The 20,850-nt window shown below is 45.7% G+C and overlaps 1 long non-coding RNA gene across 1 annotated transcript in view; it reads left to right on the top strand.

The window, feature by feature from the left end:
- Window positions 1–20,850, top strand: part of LOC123585635 — a 73,767-nt gene that overhangs the window by 14,528 nt on the left and 38,389 nt on the right. The window contains exons 2-3 of the long non-coding RNA XR_006706326.1: window positions 6,219–6,332; window positions 17,222–17,305. This is a non-coding gene — a long non-coding RNA (uncharacterized LOC123585635). The remainder of the gene's footprint in view (window positions 1–6,218; window positions 6,333–17,221; window positions 17,306–20,850) is intronic.

Here is a 20,850-nt window from a genome sequence, read left to right as displayed (position 1 = left end):
ACCATCCCACTCCCCCAGGAAATATAATCCTTTTCTATGCTTCCATGTAATTTTGTAAGAGAGTTTTTAAGAAACTTTCATAGACTGTTTTATATTACAGCTATTTGTGGACATATCTCGTAGACCTATGTGTCGATCTTCAGAGCCCGACACAGTATTTATTAAATTGAATTGATTTTTTTTGACCAGGAAATTTGGGTCTTAAATTTCATAATTGAAATTACATCATAAAATCATTCCAAATACACTCTACCTATAAATAGTTCCTCTCTTTCTGTGATAACATCCAGCCTGGCAATTTAGCACCCTTGCCACCCACAGCTCTCTGGAAGCTGCACAAGATAATGTGAGATAATGTGACTTCTAGAGATGGGTGGTGGTGATGGTGGGGGTGGGAAATCCCACAGCTGATTGGACCAGGAGTGAGCACACACCTGACCCAGGAAGAACCAATCACTTGCTCAGAAATGACTTGTCTGATCCAGGCTAATTCCTTCATCCTTGGAGAATTTCAGGGCGGAATGCCAATTGTGGGTGGGTGCTGGAACTTAGTGGTCACAGTATAGGTCCAGGATGAGCAGTCCTGTTGTGTGTGTCTCACAGGATGATTGAATGGAGGAAGGCAGGTAAAATGGAGAAAAGGCTGAGCTGGCTCAGGATCAGAGACCAAGGGACCCAGGGAAGAGCCATCCTATTCCTGAGGGTTTCCCAGTTCTCTGGCCAACTTGAAGGAAGCCCGACCAATACTTTGTTTTCTATCCTTGGATCCTGGGAGAGATCTCTGTATACTCAGTAAGTAACCCTTTGTACCTCAGTGGACTGATGTTTCGTACAGTCACATGCATCCTACTGAAAAAAAGAAATTGTTCTGATGAATCAGTTCCAGCCTCTAACCTGTCCAGTCACTAGAATTTATATCTTATCCTTGGCCCTCCCTTACTAGCTAATTATGACTTTGGGCACATTTTTTGTTCACTCTGTGTCTCAGTTTCTTCAATAGATAAAACGCAGTGATTTCCTAAAGTACCATTTCTGTACTTTCCATGCATTATCTCAGGTGCCTTTTTTAAAAAGTTTCTTAGAATACAGGCAAAGAATTTTTCCCGACATTTTACCAACTTCCCCAAGATCTCACAATTAAGTACTAGCAAAAATGGGACTCAGATACCAGTCTTCTGACTTTCTGCTCAGGTCACCATCAGGTGTAACTCAGAGAATATAAATAATTTCTTAAAAGGATGATAAATTGTAGATTGAATGAATGCATGAATGAATGAATAAACAAGCGAATGAATAAACTCTAAGATCTCTCTCCTGAGAATTTTTGTTGAAAGACCTTCAAGTCAGTAAAGGTAACAGTGACTTCATATTTATAGGAGTCCCATGTCAAAATATATTGATACTGGGTTCAGTAGTAGGGACACTAGATGGGATGCTTATCTAGGATGGTAATCAAGTGCTCTATTTAGAAAAATATGCATAATATTCCTACTTGTGGCATGTACTTCATGAGGATTCCAGTTACCATCTAGAAGTTCAGTTTCAAGGTCACAGGCTCAAGACCTTACGTAGACCCATGGGCAACACCCTGTACTTCCCCACTTTAAAATGTGCGCGCTCAGGTCACAAAGAACTTCCAGTTCAGTTCCCCGGATCTTCTTCACACTGTCCCCAAGCCCACAGACACAGCCTGACCAGGTCTTACCACAGACCGCTTCCTTCCTTTCCTTCCCACAGACCAGGGCTGCCTGTTGGGCTGATTTTGCTCAGAGCACACGCCTCCCTTGCGGCCGGGAAGAGGCTGATCTTTGCTGCTCCTCAGAGTTGCCCCTGCACTGTTCTGCTCACAGCCCTGCTGAGTCACCACCCTTTCCTCCCAGCTGCTGCCACCAGACCACATGGCTTCTTTCTCAATTCCAGCCGAAAGAGAAGAGCACGTTATGCAAACTGATGCCAGCACAAGACTGCAACCCCTTTGGTCCCCTCCCACCAAAAAAGCACACAGAGGGCTTCTTATGTAATTTAGGAATTGGCCAACACCATGCTTGCCTCAGCAACACATATACTGAAAAAAAAAAAAGGGGGATTGACCAACACAGCATGTTGTAATTGCGCCTGTGTGAGAAAGAGGTGGAGGGAGAAAGCAGGTTGGGGGCTAGTTCACTGCTGAAAGGGCTGCCCCCCAATTGACCTGGTCAATACGGCTCAGAGAAAATCACCGAGTGTGTAAGTTGAAGAGATCATAACATTACAAGCTCTTTTGCTATAATGCTGCTATCTACCATTATAGTGATATATAATAACATTAGTAACACTGATGTCTTTACTATATGCCATACCTCGTGTTAATTCCATTATGTGCAGTGTGTATATAGTTTAATACAAGTAAAGCCTTTAACATAGTATCTGACACAGGGGCGCCTGGATGGCTCAGTTGGTTGAGCATATAACTTGGGCTGAGGTCATGATCTCACAGTTCGTGGGTTCGAGCCCAACATTGGGTTCCTGCTGTCAGAGCAAAGCCTGCTTCGGATCCTCTGCCCCCATCTCTCTCTCTGCCCCTCCCCAGCGCACCTGCATGCTCTCTCTCTCTCTCTCTCTCTCTCTCAAAAATAAATAAACATTGGGGCGCCTGGGTGGCTCAGTCGGTTAAGCGGCCGACTTCGGCTCAGGTCACGATCTTGCGGTCCGTGAGTTCGAGCCCCGCGTCGGGCTCTGTGCTGACAGCTCAGAGCCTGGAGCCTGTTTCAGATTCTGTGTCTCCCTCTCTCTGACCCTCCCCATTCATGCTCTGTCTCTCTCTGTCTCAAAAATAAATAAAAGTTAAAAAAAAACTTAAAAAAAATAAATAAACATTAAACAATTTTTTAACATAGTATCTGACACAAAGTAAGTGCTCAATGAATGCCAAGTATAGCAATAATATTATCTTACTTATCCTTAAAACCAACCCCAAATCTTTGCTATGCCTTTGATCTTCCATCAGTCATTTCTTCAGGAAATATGTACTGAGCAGTACTATGTATCAAGCACTACGGCCCTGGGGACACATAGAAGAAAAAGCCCATGTGCTTCCAGACATGGGTTCCAGTTTAGCTCAACCACTATCTTTCTGGGTGATGTTGGGTGTCCTCCTTAAGCTTTCTGAGCTTAAATTAGTTCAACTGTTCAATGAGTACAATAATTTCTATGTCATAGATTGTTGATAGGATTAGAAATCCCATCCAAAGAGTTGAACCCAACACATCACTTATACGAGGAGAAGCTCCTAATACAATCTTAGCATCATTTAATAGAGAATTTTTATACATTATGCTTGAAAGAGAATACTAAGAGAGAATCCCTTTTCAAGCTCATGAAGTAATTAGTAGAACCTGGGAGTTGAACCCTCGTCTACCCATAGGCCACGCTATCAGCCAACGCAATTCAAAGTTTGAAATCAGGATTTCTCTGAGACACACTGGTGTATCTAGATTCCACATCTCCCCTGGACAGATGAGGTACCAATATGCATGGAAAGGAGATTTTTTAAAAACTGAGGAATCCAGGAGCACCTGGATGGCTCAGTCGGTGGAGTGCCCCACGTCAGCTCAGGTCATGATCTCACGTTTGTGAGTTCGAGCCCTGCGTCAGGCTCTGTGCTGACAGCTCAGAGACTGGAGCCTGCTTCAGATTCTGTATCTCTCTCTCTCTCTCCCCCTCCCCTGCTCATGCTCTGCCTCTGTCTCTCAAAAATAAATAAATGTTAAAAAAAAATTTTTTTTTAAATTGAGGAATCCAACTCAAGCATAAAATCGAATCCTGTAGAAATCTTCAGATACTTGGCATGACATGAAGTTAAATACAGCAGCAGCCCTGTCGATGGAAAAATCAATAGCTGTGTAGCCAAACAGACCTCAATAAATGCTCCTTAAAAGAAATTTTGTTGTTGTTGTTGATTACTATTCAGAGATAACATTTTTGGAAATTTTGAACAGAATGAGTTGGTAAGGATAAAACCCTTGCTCCCACCCAACCCTCCAGCCCCTTCCCATATCTCATACTCTAAGAACATTAAAGTCTTTGAATCCGAATGATTTGCAGTCCCAAAAAAGAGACTAAAATCAAAACTGACTTGCGGAAAAGCAGTAACTTTCTGACCTCTTTGTACTCACTCTTCAGGGAATTTTTAATGTCTCTTAGTTTTTTTATTTTTCTTCTTGTTTTGGTCTTATATATGAAATATTCCATCTGTGGATTCATTTTCTGGATTCATTCCCTAGAGTTTTATGTTTGTCAGAGCAATGTTTGTCAGACATTTTTTTGTTCCAATCCACAAATATATTTTACGTAATAGCCTAAATGCACATGTATGTACGTATGTATCTAAAACAAAAGTTTCATGAAATGGTACCATACTATAATGTGTGCACTATGATTTTTAGAATTTTATGCTATCTTACATATAAAAAATTGAACCAGAGGTCCAGGGGGAGTAGGGAAGGGATTACTAGGCTGAGCACGGGACACTTGCAGGGCACTGAGACTATTCTGTGTGATATGGTAATGATGGGCACATGACATAATGCATTGTCAAAACCAACAGGATGAATGACACAAATAGCGAACCCCAGCACATACGATGGACATTAGTTAATAATCCTGTATCAATATTGGTCCATCAGTTAAAGCATATGTACCTTCTGTGCCGTTTTCATATTAACCGAAAACTGCTCTGAAGGATGAAGTCTACTAAAAAAAATTTTTTTAAGTAAAATAAAAATAAAAAGTTGCTTGTAGCTTATAACATTGATTTCACTACGCACTAATGGCTCACTCTCCACAATTTGAAAACTTGTGGTCTAGAGAGAGTGCTCAGGCCTTCTAACCAGCTCTATCAGTCCACGGAGCCTGGCCTTAGACAAACCACATGATACCGTGTCTCACCTTTCTCATCTGAAGAATGGGGTGTCTGATCAGATAAATGCCAAGATTCTTGTTGCATCCACACAACTCCTGAAACAGAATGCTACGGGCACCAGTGTCACAACAAAATTTATTGCAACGAGAGGCAAGGCCAACCGATCGGGACCGCCACTCTTGACCAGAGTGCGGTCTCCAACAGCCGGGTACAGAGTTTTTATAGCCGACCACATCGTCTTATCATCACCTGGGGACAGAACAAAGAAATAGTTCCCAGATGGGGGTGGAAACAGTTCAGATATGCCCTTGCCCCAATCCGATCAAACACTAAACCAGTTGATTTTCCTTAAACTTTTGTTCCCTTGATTGATAGGACAAGGCTGTTATCTCTTAATCTACAGTGTTAAAACAAAGCTGTTATTTCTTAAGGCTACAGGTTAGCCCTACACTACAATTTAACCCTTAACAATTCTTCCCAGCTCCAAAATAGTATAAGTAGAAATTCTCATTTTAAACTGTCTTGGAATGAAAGAAAAGTTTATTAAGCAAAAGTTGTAAATTATATATATATATATACATATACATATATATATAATTATGTAAATTATATACAGTTATAAAATAATTTATAATATAACTTATATAAGCTATGTAAATATATATAATTATGTAAATATATATATGTGTGTATATATATATACACACATATATAAATGCTGTTTAGGCCAACTGTATTTTTACAGACATCTCACGGGCACTCTTATCTCTCCTATTTAAAATAAATAAGATAACAGGGCACCTGGATGGCCCAGTCGGTTAAGCTGCCGACTTCAGCTCAGGTCATGATCTCACAGTCCATGAGTTCGAGCCCCGTATCGGGCTTTGTGCCGACAGCTCGGAGCCTGGAGCCTGCTTCAGATTCTGTGTCTCCCTCTCTCTCTCTGCCCCTCCTCTGCCCACACTCTGTCTCTCTCTCAAAAAAATAAAATAAAATAAAAAAGATGAAAGGTAATGGTTTCTGAGCAAAATATATAGTTACATTTGTCTCTGGGTTCCTAATTCACATCCCTGTGGGTGAAGCAAAGAGCATTTGGGAATGATGCAAACGGTACCTCCTTCTCCCCTACTGCCATGGTCTGGCAAGACTCACCTGAACTCAGTTCTCATTGGCTCCATTTGATGTCTGCCAAGAGCTTGCCATAGGCCAGACCCCATGCTAGGAATAAGCCCCATGCTGTCCCACCTCCTGTAAGTTGGGTCAGGACATGGAAATTAGGTTACCTCATCTCAGATCTTTCTTGCTTTCCTTACCCTAGGACCACCTTGGGAAAGACAGCAAACTGGGAAGAATGCGTGTAGGCTCTGGCCCAGGCAGACCTGGGGTGAATCCCAGTGTTCAGTGCTGCTTCTCAGCGGCTGTTGAACCCCAGGTAAGCTATCTAACCACTCCTCTCAAAGTGAAAATGGGGTAATAAAATCCCATCTCCTAGGACTTTCTGAGAATGAAACAGGGAATGGAGCTGACATCCTGGTCCTGCACTATACTGCAAAGCAGATGTCCTTGGAACACCTTCCCCATTTTTCATATTTGCTCTGCACCCTCTGCACCTCACCCACACTTTCTGCAACCAGCAATGTTACAGACCCACCCCAAACACCCAGTGCTTCCCCTACCCATTTGATTTATTTGCCTTATTTTCTAAGAACGGGTGACCCTAAGTGAGTGTGGAACAAATCACCTTGTATTTCTCCTTCTGTGCCAAGAAGTCCTTGTACGAGAACCCAACTGACATCGAACTTCCCTCTAGGGGGAAAAGTCGTCACTATGAGATGGCAGCTCTCTGGGAGGTGCTGTCCCAGTCTTCCAACTTGGTTTTAGTGGCGCCGCTTTGAGGTTGATTGCATGACTAATAATAATGATAGCAAACACGTTATTATTTAATGAAAGTCTCTAGTAGCTGGGCATGTGTTAAACAGTGTATACAAATACCTCTATGCCTCACAACCGTCTTGAAAGGCTAGGCTTTCCCTTTTACAGATGAAGACATTGAGTCTCAGATTCATTTATTCATTCAGGGAAAATTTTTAATGAATGCTTACTATGTGCCAAACATGAGATTAGACGCTGGGGATAGAAAGCTGAGTAACATGTAGTCCTTGCCCTTGGGAAACTTATGGTCTGGTGGAGGATCTGGTGGATCAAGACAATTGCTGTCCTGGAGTTCACCCAGGGAAGGTCGGAAAACACAGAAGATGGCACCCGACCAGACTGGGGTTGGCAGGGAAGGTAAAGAAGGTATAGAAGCCTAAGTCTTTTCTTAAGCCTAGTTGATCTGAAGTCTCTCCCCTCTTTCACCCCCTTTCCCCCTGCCCTTGTTGGCCCCCACCAATAGAATAAACCTAGAACAATATCTCAAAGTCCCATAAGGACTTTTCTGTACCTTGGACTAGCAAATGCAAGTGCCCAGGGACCAGGCACATCTTAACGGGAGTCCCCCAGACAGAAAGTGTGCTAAAACTAGGAGGACCAGATAGTTCATGCCCAAACCAAGACACTTTTGAGAATGAAAGGGACCCTATTAACAATTATTAGGATAACAGGTATAAACTAGGTGGCAACCTGGAACACAGGCTTAGGTTAAATACAACCTAAAGGAATACTTATAATGAAGAGATACAAGTCTATCTTTGGCTGGATGGTTGATTAGTGGGGAGGATACTTGGGGATACTAGATGTCCCTTGAGCCTTTCCACTAAGCAATGACATGGCCTGAGTGTTGGGTCTATTTCTCTGAGCTCAGGGAGGCCCTGCCTGACAGTGGGTGTGGGGTAGGGAGTGATTGCCTTAGCAACAATCATAGAAGCCCCTCAGGAATAGTTACCAGGGTGAGAGCACCAGCCAGGGGAATACCCGAGAAAGAGCAGCCCCCAGCAGGGAGAGCCTCCCTCGCCGCCACCACAACTGGTAATTGGAATCCAGCAATCACTCTGATTGGCGGTAGTGAGCCAAAGCCACGTCGGCCCTCACTGATGCATGGCTGGGCTGAAGAAAGAGCTCATTGAATAGTTCGTGGAAAAGAGTGGTGCCCAAGAGGCCAGGACTGGAGAATGTGGCCGCCTGGAGCACAGCGCTTGGCAGGACATCAGGGCTGAAAGGTACAGCAAAGGCCGCCCAGAATCGGTGCTTGGGGCAGGGTTTTGCATCACAAACTGGCCATGGCAGGGACAGAAGGGATCTCACGGGCCTGGTCTGTGTGTTTGTGATTCACCGCTGCTGAATGTGTCCAAGGGTGTTTGAGCTGCAGCTTGGCCTTCGTGTGAAAGAGAAAACCCAGACCTGGGTGAGCAGGAGAGGCAAGGCCATGCCCCCAGGGCTTTGTCAGCAGCTCCTTGCTTCTAGTTTCCTAGAAGCTCCCTGCCCAACCTGGAGCCAGAGACCTGGGCGGCCAGATAACTTGGATCTAATCCTCAGATCTAATCTGGCTCCATAGCCTCCCAGCTGGGTGAATGAGGTCACAGTGATAACGCGTGATTTACCGTGTGCTTGGCACTGCTCTAATCACTTTGTGTCTCTTTTCTCACTCTTCGCAGCTACTCTAGGTACTATTACTGTCCCCATTTTACAGATGAGGACACTGAGGCACGGGATACTTAGGGACTCTGCTTAAGGTCACAGGGCCAGATGGTGATGGAATCAGGAGTTGAACCTAGCCACGTGACTCAAGCAACGGCGTGTTGGGCCACAGTCTTCTATGCTGGCTCAGGAGTTGTAAAATGGGGAGGAATGTGATGCCTCCTCCCTAGGGTGTTGTGATATTCAAGTGGGGTAATCCGTTTACAACACGGGGCGGTGTGAGCTACTGTTGGTGTGATTTGTCACAGCCCCTCGGAGGCCTTGTCGCTCTGTTTCTTCTCAGTCTCCTTCAGATGACTTTCTGATTGAACTTCACGAGAGTTGGAGCTTCTGGGGTTTGGACACGTTGTCTGTTTGGCATGTGTGGAGGGGCCGGGCAGCAAAGATCAAAACCCTGTGGATAAGTGGGGATTCTCTACTCACCTAAACAGTGTTCCAGGAATCCTTCAAGGATTGAAGGTTATGTTTAGTCCTCTGCACCGAAGTTTAGAGGTTCTTCTGTAACTTTGTTTAACTGCTGAAAAAAAAAAGAATCTCCATAGCGATAACAACAACCCTCCTGTTTTGTTTTTGTTTTTGTTTTTTGTGGCTCCCATGCACACACAGAAAAACAAAGAAAAGTGATCAACTGAAACTACTTGTATCCAAGGCTCCCATATATAAGGGAAGGAAAGCTTTTCCCTCCGGGGGCAGGCGCAGATATATAGAGGCAGGGGTGGAGGTGGGCTTCCCACCATCCTGGTGCCTCTCTCCAATTCCAAAGCTGAGGTAAGACTGAGTGGCCCGAGAGAAGCCCCAGGGAAACTCCAGGTCTTCCTTCCCTGCATACCAAAGAGATTCTTGGTCTCCTCTTGAGGTAGGCAGCCCCTCCGTGCAGCCCAGCCCTTTTGTTTTTCTTAAATGTTTATTATTTTTGAGAGAGACAGAGACAGAATGCGAGTGGGTTAGGGGCAGAGAGAGAGGGAGACACAGAATCCGAAGCAGGCTCCAGGCTCCGAGCTGTCAGCACAGAGCCCGACGCGGGGCTCGAACTCACAGGCTGTGAGATCATGACCCGAGCTGAAGTCTGTCGCTCAACCGACTGAGCCACCCAGGCCCCCCAAGCCCAGCCCTTTTGTGCGGAGAAGTTCCTGCTCGCTCTCCTCATAAAGAAGGAACGTAGGAGCTTGTAGATGCGGAGACGCTGGGGTTCTTTTTTCGATTTTGGATTCCTTTTCCAGTCCTCTGGGGGCTCATATGCCCCATCGTCTGGTCAGTAAGGAGCTGCGCTCCAGGACACTCAGGTGCTGGGACCAGTGGGCCGCTTCTGAGATTACCCCAAGAGACCTGCAGAGGTTTGGCGGGCTTGAGGATTAAGGACAAGAAAAGAGTCCACAAGCCAGCGACTCAAGACTTCTCCAGCCGTCCCGGGACCGCTCTGGTTGCTAGAGGAGACTGTGCAAGCTTGGAAGCTGTGGCTGGGTTTGCCTTTCCAATCATCTCTACTTCCATTTTTATGCTCTGCAGGGGATGGATGGTGCTGGTTTGCCTTCCTCCAGAAATGTCCACGGAGGGGAACAAAGGAGAAGGAGCTAGGAAAGATGAGGGGAGAGGGAGAGGAGGAGAAAAACCCATAGCCAAGATTGTCTTAGGAGATTTTTTCAGGGAAGGTTAGTCTACAACCGCCCCCCACCCCATCACGAGTTTTGTTTTTAGAGCAGATAACATATCTGTGTATGTATAATTACAGGCCCACTTAGAAATGCCACAGGGAATTTTGTGTCTTCCTAGATCCCCCTTTCCCTTTTGCTCAACAGAAAGCTTCGTTTGGGTTGCACAAAGCAACAGAGGAGTACTGCCGAGTCCTTATGGCCACGTTACCTCCGACTTTCATGAAGCTGGGAGGATGGAACTCCATACTGCCTGGTGGGAGGAAGGACCTCAGGGGGCCTTTGGGCCCCAAAGGCAGCAGCCCCCGGGAACTCCGAGAGGGTCTGGGTCGCCTGAAACTGGCCTGTCTTAAAAGCTTGCCCTCAGCAAAGAAAGGCTGGATTTGGCTAAGAGATAAGCAGGGGCACGTTTGACCCTTTTGTGTCCTTCATTTGATATTAATATAACTAGACAAGGAGGGAGGAGGCTGACCTCAAAGAGATAAAGACTGTTTTCCTATGAGTTAAAGGACCCAAGATCTCTTTGTTTTGTTTCTGTCTGGAAGACTCGAGCTCATTCCAGTCCCGTGAAAGGTCGTCAAATACCCGGCCGGCCGGCCCCGTTGTAGTAACTGTCTCTGTGAACTCACTTCAGAGGACACCATTCTGCTTAATATTGGCGAGAGGCACCTGGGTTTGTTGTTGTTTGTTTTGTTTTGCAAGAGTGGGTATGATGCACAGTTGAGAGTCTGGTTACCCTGGTGCCAAAGACAAATCCTAGTACCGCCTGCTTCTGGCTCAATTGTCCCCAGCCCTCGAGAGTAATTCAGTTAGAACACAGAGAACAGAGAGGCACTGACTTCCCCCTTCCCGTGGGTGGGTTCCATTAGGTCTTTCCCCCCCCCAGATCAGCCAATAGCAGAGCCTGGCATCTAGGACCCTGCCAGGCTGTCCTCACTCCCACCCCACCCCCCCTTCCCCCCTGGTTCAAATGACTTCACAAAACAGCAACAGTTAGCTGCCTGGGGCAAATGGTGCCCTACAATCTGGACAGCTGGAACAGTTTGTCACGAGCTGGTTTGTAATTTTATTTGTGAAATGTGTTTGTTTGTAATTTTAGATGTACCTGCACCCACCCGGATTTCGGCACTTAGTAATTATCCCACTCCTAAAACCTGGAGTCCAGGAGGAAGGAGGGAGCAGGGCTAGGGATTCAGAAGAGCAGCTGCAGGGCCTGGCTGTGCTAGCCTATGCTGGCTAATAATAGCTCCCAGTTATCTCACCCCAGCTCTGCCAGGTATGCAAGGGCTCCTTTATCTCCTGTAATCCTCCCAACAGCCCTGGAAGGTGCAGGTGATCCCCATCGTGATGAGACGGAAACTAAAGCTCTAAGAGAGGGAGCGATCGGCCTAAACTCACCCAGCCAGTGACCGAGAGCAGGTTCGAACTGTCCCGATTCGGCACTTTTCGGCATCAGGCTGCACGGCTGCTTCAAGCTGATGAATTTAACAAGAGTGGGTGCCAGAAAGGCCAGTTGAGCCAGGAAGGGAAGCATTGCCAAGATGCCAAACGCAAAGGGGTTTGAAACCTGAGAACTGGCAGTTTACCACTGGGAAAACACAGGGCGGGTGGAGGTGTTTCTGGGACACCAGGCAGGGACGCAAACAGCAGCCGCCTCACGCCTGTTTGGAAGCACCCTTGGCCACTCCCTGATACTCATTTGGGAATCGCAGGAGTGTAGAGAGCCACAGATGGGTGTTTTTTTGTTTTGTCTTGTTTTGTTTTACAATTTATCTTAATGTAATCTTGCAGGGAAAGGCTGGTGGCAAAACATAATGAAGCCGATGTTGCTGAAGTCAGATGCAAGTATAAACTGGTCTTCTTCCGAGAGATTTTGAATGGAATGAGTGCCCCTCGCCTGGGTACCTCCCAATACCCATTCCCAAGAAGCCCCAGTGAAGCTTCTTTATCCTTCTCCACCTCCGCTTCCTATTCCCACCCCACTGGCTCCAGGTGTCTCTGTGTGATAGTGAGGGTGGCCACTCCGGTAAGTGCCAACATCAAAGCATGCTGCCACGTTATCTTCTCGCTCACCACGCGTCCCGACGTGCTGCTTGGTGGACCTGGGGTCATGCTCTCCATCTGTCTCTCTTTGATAGGTACATTTCTCTTCCATCAATGTGTGTTCCGTGGTTGATGAATCCAGAGCATGACATGTATTTCTAAGAGAAGGCTTACCCTACGCCAGACACTGTTCTCAGCCCGATACACGTATTAACTATTCATCCTCACAAAATAGCATGAAGTGGGCAGTGCCATTGTCTCCACTTTACAGGTGATAATAGTTGAGGCCCAGGGAGGTTAAGCTCCTTGCCCATGTCACACAGCTGGTGAGTAGCAGAACCAGGGCAGGGATCTGGGCCTCCTGACTCTAGTGCTCACATTCTTAGCTGCTCAGCCATAGTGCTTTTGGTCTGAGCCAGGTGTTCATTCATGCATCTCTTCCTGGGCGTTCCATGGTTGGGCCGCTGCCGCCATATCTGGCTCTTGGCTGCAACGCTGAAATTCTATCAGATTCCCAGGTGAATGCCATGCTATTTTGGGCAGTCAAGGAAAATATCACATAGTGCTGTCAATGCTCTCTGCAGGGCGGCTCTGAGGGATTCATTTTCCTCTGGGACAAACTCTTCTCCTCTTTGGATCTGGGCACTGTGACTCAGTTTCTAATGTTATTGAATATGATGCTGGACAAACTGGAAGCATCACTACCTATTTGTAGAACATGCAATCAGCCATCTGGGAAAGGCACAGAGTAGAAAATCATAACAGGAGCAGTGTCTGGGGTCATTCACGGGAACACGCCAATTCCAGAACTTAAGAGGCACCTTGGAAGGAATGAGGATAATAATAGCTAATGCTTATTAAGCCCTCACAACGTGCCATCCCTAGTCAAAGCACATTCCAGGAAGTATCTCATTTAATCCTCACCGCAGCCTTCTGATGTAGATCCTATTATTATCCCCCTTTGGCAGATGAAAAAAATGAGACTGAGAGAATTGATTTGCCAAGATCACAGGGCTCATAAACAGGAGATCCAGGATTCAAAAGCAACCAGTGGCTTCAAAGACTGATCTCAAACATGGCGCTACAACTGATGCTATTTTCTTAGCCGCAGCTCTATTTTGGGGAGATGGGGATTTTCAACCATCTCATCATCAGCTACATTGCCTGCCAGCCTTGAATGAATGAGGCCCCAGAAACAAAATGAAATGAAAGGCTGCCCTGAAATAATGTGAAGTTCCCAGTTGGGGAACAGGGTTGGGGAGGGCAGAAGTTGGGATAGGATATCCTCAGGTGGGCACTAGAAAGGAATCAGAAGAGTCTTTCTCAGTCAACATCCAAGGAAGCAGGGGAAATGGGGAGGGACAACCCAGGGTCTTTCCCTTGACCCTCTGAGTTCTGGTCATCCTTCCCCACCTGCCTTGACCCCACTGGATGCTCATTCTTGTCACCTGTTGCTGTTGGTTGCTTGCCCCCATTTCTGAGGTGCTGACTGGAAGGAATCATGTCTCCCAGCTGGCAACAGAGTTTTCATTTTAGCATTCAAAAGGCTGGACGTCACCACTTTGGTGACTACTAGTTGTAACATTGCTACATTCTTTTGAATGGAGTTTAAAATTTTCTCCACAAATCATGTATCTGATAAGGGATTAATATCCAGGATATCTAAGGAACCTCTACAACTCAACAAGAAAAAAACCTGATTAAAACATGAGGCAAGGACTAGGGGCGCCTGGGTGTCTCAGTTGGTTGGTGTCCAACTTCGGCTCAGGTCACCATCTCATGGTTCATGAGTTCAAGCCCTGTGTTGGGCTCTGTGCTGACGGCTCACAGCCTGGAGCCTCCTTCGGATCCTGTGTCTCCCTCTCTCTCTGCCCCTCCCCTTCTCGTTCTCTCTCTGCCTCTCTCTCAATAATAAATAAACCTTAAAAAATTTTTTAAACAAAACAAAACAGGAGGCAAGGACTTGAACAGGAATTTCTCCAGAGAAGGTATACAAATGGCCAACAAGCACATGGAAAGCAGCTCAACTTCTCTAGTCTTCAGGGAAATGCAAATCAAAACTACACAACCCATTAGGATGGCTCTCACCAAAACAAAACGAACCGAAACAAAACAAAATGTTGGTAAGGTTGTGGAGAAAGTGGGACCCTTGTGCATTGTTTGTGGGAATGTAAACTGGGGGAGCTGCCGTAGAAAACAGTTTGGCGGTTCCTCTAAAAGTTAAACATAGAGTTACCAGATGATACAGCAATTCCACCTCTGAGTATATACCCAAAAGAATTAAAAGCAAGGCCTCAAAAGGTACACCATTGTCCGTCGCAGCATTATTCACAATAGCTAAAAGGTGGCAACAACCGAAATGTCTATCGATGGGTGACAAGAGGAACAAAGTGTGGTATATCCACACGATGAAATTCGGCCATAAAAAGGAATGATGGTCTGGTACCTGCTGCAACATGGACGAACATTAAAAACATCATGCTCCATAAAATAAGCCAAACACAAAAGGACAGATATTGTTTGGTTGTACTTGTATGAGGCACCTAGAGTAGGCAAATTCATAGAAAGAGAAAGTAGAATGGAGGTTATCAGGAACTGGAGGGAAGGGGGTAAATGAGAAATTTAGCGGGGGGCAAAGTCTCTGTTTCGAATAACGCACAAGTTGTGAAAATGGGTAGTGCTTATGCAACATTGTAAATGTACTCAATGCCCTTGAACTCTACTCATGAAATGGATAAAGTGGTAAATTATGTTATGTCTATTTTACCGGAGTACAAAACAAAACAAAACAAAAATCACACAACAAAAGTGTAATGCAAAAAGTTCTGTGGGGTTTAATCATCCAGCAGTTTATAATTCCATTAGCATTCACCTCACCTACCCTGCAGAGAGGAGTACCATGTGAAAACTACACTTGGCTCTCTAACTGGAACTAAAAACACCCCTACTCTACTCCTTGGATTTCCCCCAAAGCGAATCTGTCCACACGTGGTTGCTATTGGACCCTACCTGTTGCTACAGTATCACCATGCTGTTACCAAGAAATGTGACATGTCCTGACTTTCAGAGCATTCACATAGTGCATAAAACCACTCTGTGCCTTGGTATAAGGCCACATCTCCTTCAAGTACTTAATCATTAAAAAAAAAAAAAAAAAAAAAAGTAAGCTAAAGATTTATCTGGCTACAATTTAAACTCCAGTCATTGTTTAGTCAGGGACAGAGCCAATTGTAGTGTTTAAACTTCATTGTTATTTAGACAGGGACAGAGCCAAGTTTGCAGAATTCTGGAAGGCAAGCTTAACCTTAGAGTACCTTAGCAGTTGTTCTCTGTGGCCGGTCCCGAGGATTTAATTTGAAGCAAACCGTTCATCCTTTTACAACCCAAGGTTTTTTTTCTGTGTATTGGAAATAGAAAGACGAAGAGAAAAGTACAGCATAGGGAATACAGTCAATAATATTGTAATAATGTTGTGTGATGGGGGCACCTGGCTGGCTCAGTCAATAGAGCATGTGACTTTCGACCTCAGGGTTTAAGTTTGAGCTGCACATTGGGTATAGAGATTACATAAAATCTTTAAAAAATATATAATGTTGTATGGTGACAGACGGTAACCACACTTATCATGATGAGCATTGATAAAATTGTGAAATCACTATGTTGTACACCTGAAACTAATATAACATTGTATGTCAACTATACTTCAATAATAAAAAAAAAAAATTGGGGGAGCAGGCGGACGGGTGGCTCAGTCGGTTGAGCGTCTGACTTCAGCTCAGGTCACGATCTCACCGTTCGTGAGTTTGAGCCCCACGTTGGGCTCTGTGCCGACAGCTCCAAGCCTGGGGCCTGCTTCAGATTCTGTGTCCCCCTCGCTCTCTGCCCCTCCCCCGCTCATGCTCTGTCTCTCTTTCTCTCTCTCTCAAAAATAAATAACCATTTTAAAAAAGCATAAAAAAAAATGTAGAAATAGTGCTAATAGAGTGAAGTCAGTGTTCATAGGCATGTGTCCAAAGTATTGTGGGGTGAAAGGTCATGGTTGGGGGCAAGAAAAGGGGCCAACATGGGTCACAGACAAGATGGCATTTGAGCCAAATCCTGATGGAAGAATGGAGCTTTCTGGGGTGACAAAACAGGAAGAGGGGCTTCAGGGTGAAGGAATGGCATAGGTGAAGTCGTAGAGTGTGGCAGGATGGGCCATTCGGAAAACTCCCAGCAGCCACGTGTGGGTAGAGCAGGGTGCGTGGGAGAGTTTGAAGAAATTTAGAGGTTATCATATGCTCAGTGGGCAACTGCAAAGGACATTCAGCATGGAGGGGAGCTGGAGGGGCACGATCTGGTTTTCATTTCCAAAAAGAAATTTAAAAAAAAAAATTTTTTTTTTTTAACGTTTATTTATTTTTGAGACAGGGAGAGACAGAGCATGAACAGGGGAGGGGCAGAGAGAGGGAGACACAGAATATGAAGCAGGCTCCAGGCTCTGAGCTGTCAGCACAGAGCCCGACACGGGGCTAGAACTCACGGACCGCATGATCATGATCTGAGCCGAAGTCGGCTGCCTAGCCGACTGAGCCACCCAGGCGCCCCCCAAAAAGGAATTTAAAGTTTGGTGGATGGATTTGAGGGATTAGATGCTTGGCACACGGAAGCCAGTTGGAGGCCTGTCAGAGTTGTGAAGTGAGAGGTAAAGAAAGGCCAAATTTAAGAGCGAGTTCAGAGGTAGCAGAGGCAAGATAATAACGGTAACTATTTTACTAGAGGGAGGTCCAAACTGAGGCCACATTTCTTTGCATCTTGGACTTATGTTACATTCAGGTGAGTCCCACAGGGCTCCTGTGGGAGCCCCAGCCGGGCATAGGAATTGGGTCTGTAACTGCTGCTTCCCCTCCTTCCTCATCTCACCCTTGCCCAACCTCCCTGAATCATTTGAAGACCTGGTTTTTATTTGCTGATTTTAATGTATTCGATTTTATTTTTTGACTCCGTTTTACAGATGCTTCAAAAACCAAGAAAGTGTAAGAAGACGGTGAAGTGTTCCTCTCACCTGTCCTCCATCCGCTCAATTCTACCACGAAAGGTAACCACTGTTTCTAGCTTCTTATGTATCCTTCCAGAGATAGTTTTCAATGTATATCCAAGAAAAGAGGATGATACATTCTTCCTTTCCTCCTTTTATTTCCTTTCCTTCTTGGGGATCCTTCTTAGAATAAGTTTAGGAATCCTAAGAGACCTCATTCAGTCTTAAGGAGTCAGTCCTGGCTACCATTATGTCTACTGATAAGCCTTTCTCCTCCTTTGCTGTTTCAGCACCTAAAGGTATAAGGGCCCCAAAGCAGAAAGGCATCCAGCAGGACGAGGCCTTATCTCATCAGCAGGCCCTGTCCATGCCTGGGCCTACTGCAGTAATTGAGGTATGCATGCTGGCCAGCACCAGGCATTCCAGGCGAGACCCTGAACACGTTGGAAAGAGCAGACATCCCTGAGGCCTCCAGTCTCAGGCTGCGGAGAGAGAAGCCCCGTGTTATGCTTAGATACGACTGCTCCACAGACAAGGGGACCCACGTTTTCAGTGACCATTAGCCATTTTTCCCTGGGCCCACCCGTGAGATTAAGCAGCGAGACCACAGGGGATCAGCCCTGGGCACTGCTCCCAGAGTCAGCTTTCCAAAATGGAGCCCCACTCTGACCCTGAGCCTGCAGAGGGGCACTGCTGGCTGTTCTTTCCTGCCAGCCGGCCTCAGCTCAGGCCACCTCGGTCTGCACCCCAAGGCCACCTCGGTCCGCACCCCAAGGCCATCAGGGATATTACATTAACTTTGAAAGTAAAAGAAGAGCCTATCGGTCTAACTGTTTCCTTCCAGAAAGTTCTTGCAGGTTGCAAACCTGTGTGCCTTTGAGAGGAGCACCACCTCCCTTCATGCACAAAAGCAGCTGAGCCCTGAGGTCTTAGGGACAGGGAGAGGTATTTGATTTCAGATGGTTCTTTTCAGTGTGTTAGGTGGGTAAATTTGTAATAATAAAGGAGGGGGACTGAGTTTGGGGAGGGCCTGGGAGGTGAAATCAGTCCTGAACATGTTGAGTTTGTCCCTGTGATCTCTCAGCCTCCTATTATAAACACAAATCCTGGTTTTAATGAGGTTTCAAATCTGCCCATTATCGAATTTTCTCAAGTCTGTACCTTTCATGGTTAACTTTAAGCTCCTCCTGGATTTTCTTAACTTAAGCAAGTTTACGTATACAGGCTGTGCAAAACAAAAACCAAAAAACAGGGGCGCCTGGGTGGCTCAGTTGGTTAAGCGTCCGACTTCGTCTGGGGTCATGATCTCATGGTTCGTGAGGTTGAGCCCCGCGTCGGGCTCTGTGCTGATGGCTCAGAGCCTGGAGCCTGCTTTGGATTCTGTGTCTCCCTTTCTCTCTGCCCCTCTCCCACTTGCGCTCTGTCTCCTTCCATCGCAAAAATAAATATTAAAAAAAATTAAAAACCACAACAAAAAAAACCTCCCCAAAACTACACCGTACGATGCTCATGGTATACAACTTGACGCCCACCAAATCCAATTATAATAGTGTTTAGTAACCTCACACAGATATTTCAATGCCAATGAAACATGGCACAGGGCAGCTGTGCCAGAGGCTATCATGCCATGTATATAACTGGCATTCAATAACTCTGCTCCAGTGTTAATAATAGCTAATACTTATAAATACTTACTAGGTGCCAGACATCGGTCTAATCATTTTACATGCTCTATCCCTATGAGGAAGGTATTACTACCGTTGCTGTTTCTACTCTTATTTTATTTTCTACAGCACACAGATGGCAAACCTGAGGCCCCTAGAGGTTAAGTAACTTGGTTTTCATCAGTTACTCTGTTAGGATATCAGTTTGGCTGCTAGCAGGGCCCAAAGTAACAATGGCTTAGACAAGACAGAACTTTACTTCTCTGTCACGTGGGTGTCATGGTGAGCGGCCCACGGCCGAGGACGCAGCTCGACCTTGTCGAGGTGGCAGGCTTCTTTCATGTCACCCTGCCTTCCTGAGGGGCTATGCGATTCGCCCTAGTCAACGAGGGAGCGACGTCTCTTCGGTTTTCCAGCTGAGGAAGAAAGGAAATGGAGAATCCAGCCGCCACTTCGAGGGCGGCACCTGGAAGTTGTGTTCAGATCCCAGTGGCCGGATCCCCCGGCTGGGATCTGGATCCCAGTTGTGTTCAGATCCCAGTGGTCACCCGGGACTATGCCTCGTTGCAAAGCAGGCTAGGAAATGTAGTATTTATTCTTGAAGGCCACATGTCCAGTTAAAATTTAGGGAAGAAGGGGAGAATGGATACTGGAGAACAAATAGTGACGTGTGTATAACTGCACTCCTGATGCCTCTCTTTTTTCTCATCCCTGTAAAAACAACTTTGTCTGAACCTCCCAAGACACTTGAGACATGTTTTACACAACCAATTTTAAGAAAGTATTAATTCAATGGAGCATTCCTGGTGTGGCTCTTTCAGCTGTGCAGAATGCCACAGCAGTGAGGAAATTGTTTGTTTCAGAGCGGGAGATGCCAATGCAATGACAGACACTTTTTTAAGGCATGTAGCTGGTGCCTGTTAAATTTACATTTCCTGACATTCATAATGGCCCGTTAGCCACTGGACGTGAGCAGAGAGTTAGTTAATACCCGGGCCTTCATTTTCATAGTGTGCTTAACAATGCAGAGTGCTTTTAAATAATTATTTCATCTAATCTTAACAATAACCCTATGAGATCGGTAGGGACATCTTGGCAACATAAGAACATCCTAAACGTCATTCTCACAAGACAAAGGCCTACTCTTCCTACTTTAGAACACGGGTACTCCCTAGTAAGTAGAAAGCACACTTACATTATTTTATTAATTTATTAATTAATTTATTTATTATTTTTTTATTTGGTGGAGGTACTGGGGATCAAACCCAGGTCCTCATACAATTAAAGTTTATTATTTTCAACAAATATTCACTGAGCCCCTCCTATGGGCCAGGGTGCTGTGAGATGTTGGGGAGCCACAGATGAACAAGACACAGGTGCTTCTCTCAAAGAATTCCACCTGTCAGGGGAAAGATGCGAACACTACCCTCCATCATCTGATGCTAACGGTACCATAACGGATGGTTTCGGGGAAAGCAGGGTGGGGAAGAGAAGGATTCAAAGAATTGGAGGGGATGCTTTTGTTGAGTCCTGAAGCATAAGTAGGGTTCCGCCTGGCAGGGAAGTGCAGGGAGGACATTCTAGAGAGTGGTCACAGCATGTGTGGGGGACAGAGGCACAGACTACCTGATTTCTACAGAGAGTGGAGAGAAGTGGGTGGCTGGAGCGTGGAAAAGGGAGGAGGGACACATTTGATTAGGCAGATGGAGGAGGGCCTTGTTTGCCCTACTGCTGGGTCCGGATTAGTCCTGCCATTCAGAGAGGTAAAGAATAGATCTAGTTGGCTAGAAATCCAGACTCCCGTGGCTTGCTGCGTTGGGGAAGTTACTTAACCATCACCTGTAAAATGGAGGTAATACTCATACTTATGGGTTAGTTTTGAGTATTAATAAGCTCGTGTATGTAAAGTGCTGAACACACAGTAAGTGTTGAGTAACTGTT

The sequence above is a fragment of the Leopardus geoffroyi genome, chromosome C3 (genome assembly GCF_018350155.1).
Source record: "Leopardus geoffroyi isolate Oge1 chromosome C3, O.geoffroyi_Oge1_pat1.0, whole genome shotgun sequence".
NCBI classification, from domain to species: Eukaryota; Metazoa; Chordata; class Mammalia; order Carnivora; family Felidae; genus Leopardus; species Leopardus geoffroyi.
Note: the sequence above shows the minus strand (reverse complement) of the source record. Positions and strands in the feature narration are given on the sequence as shown.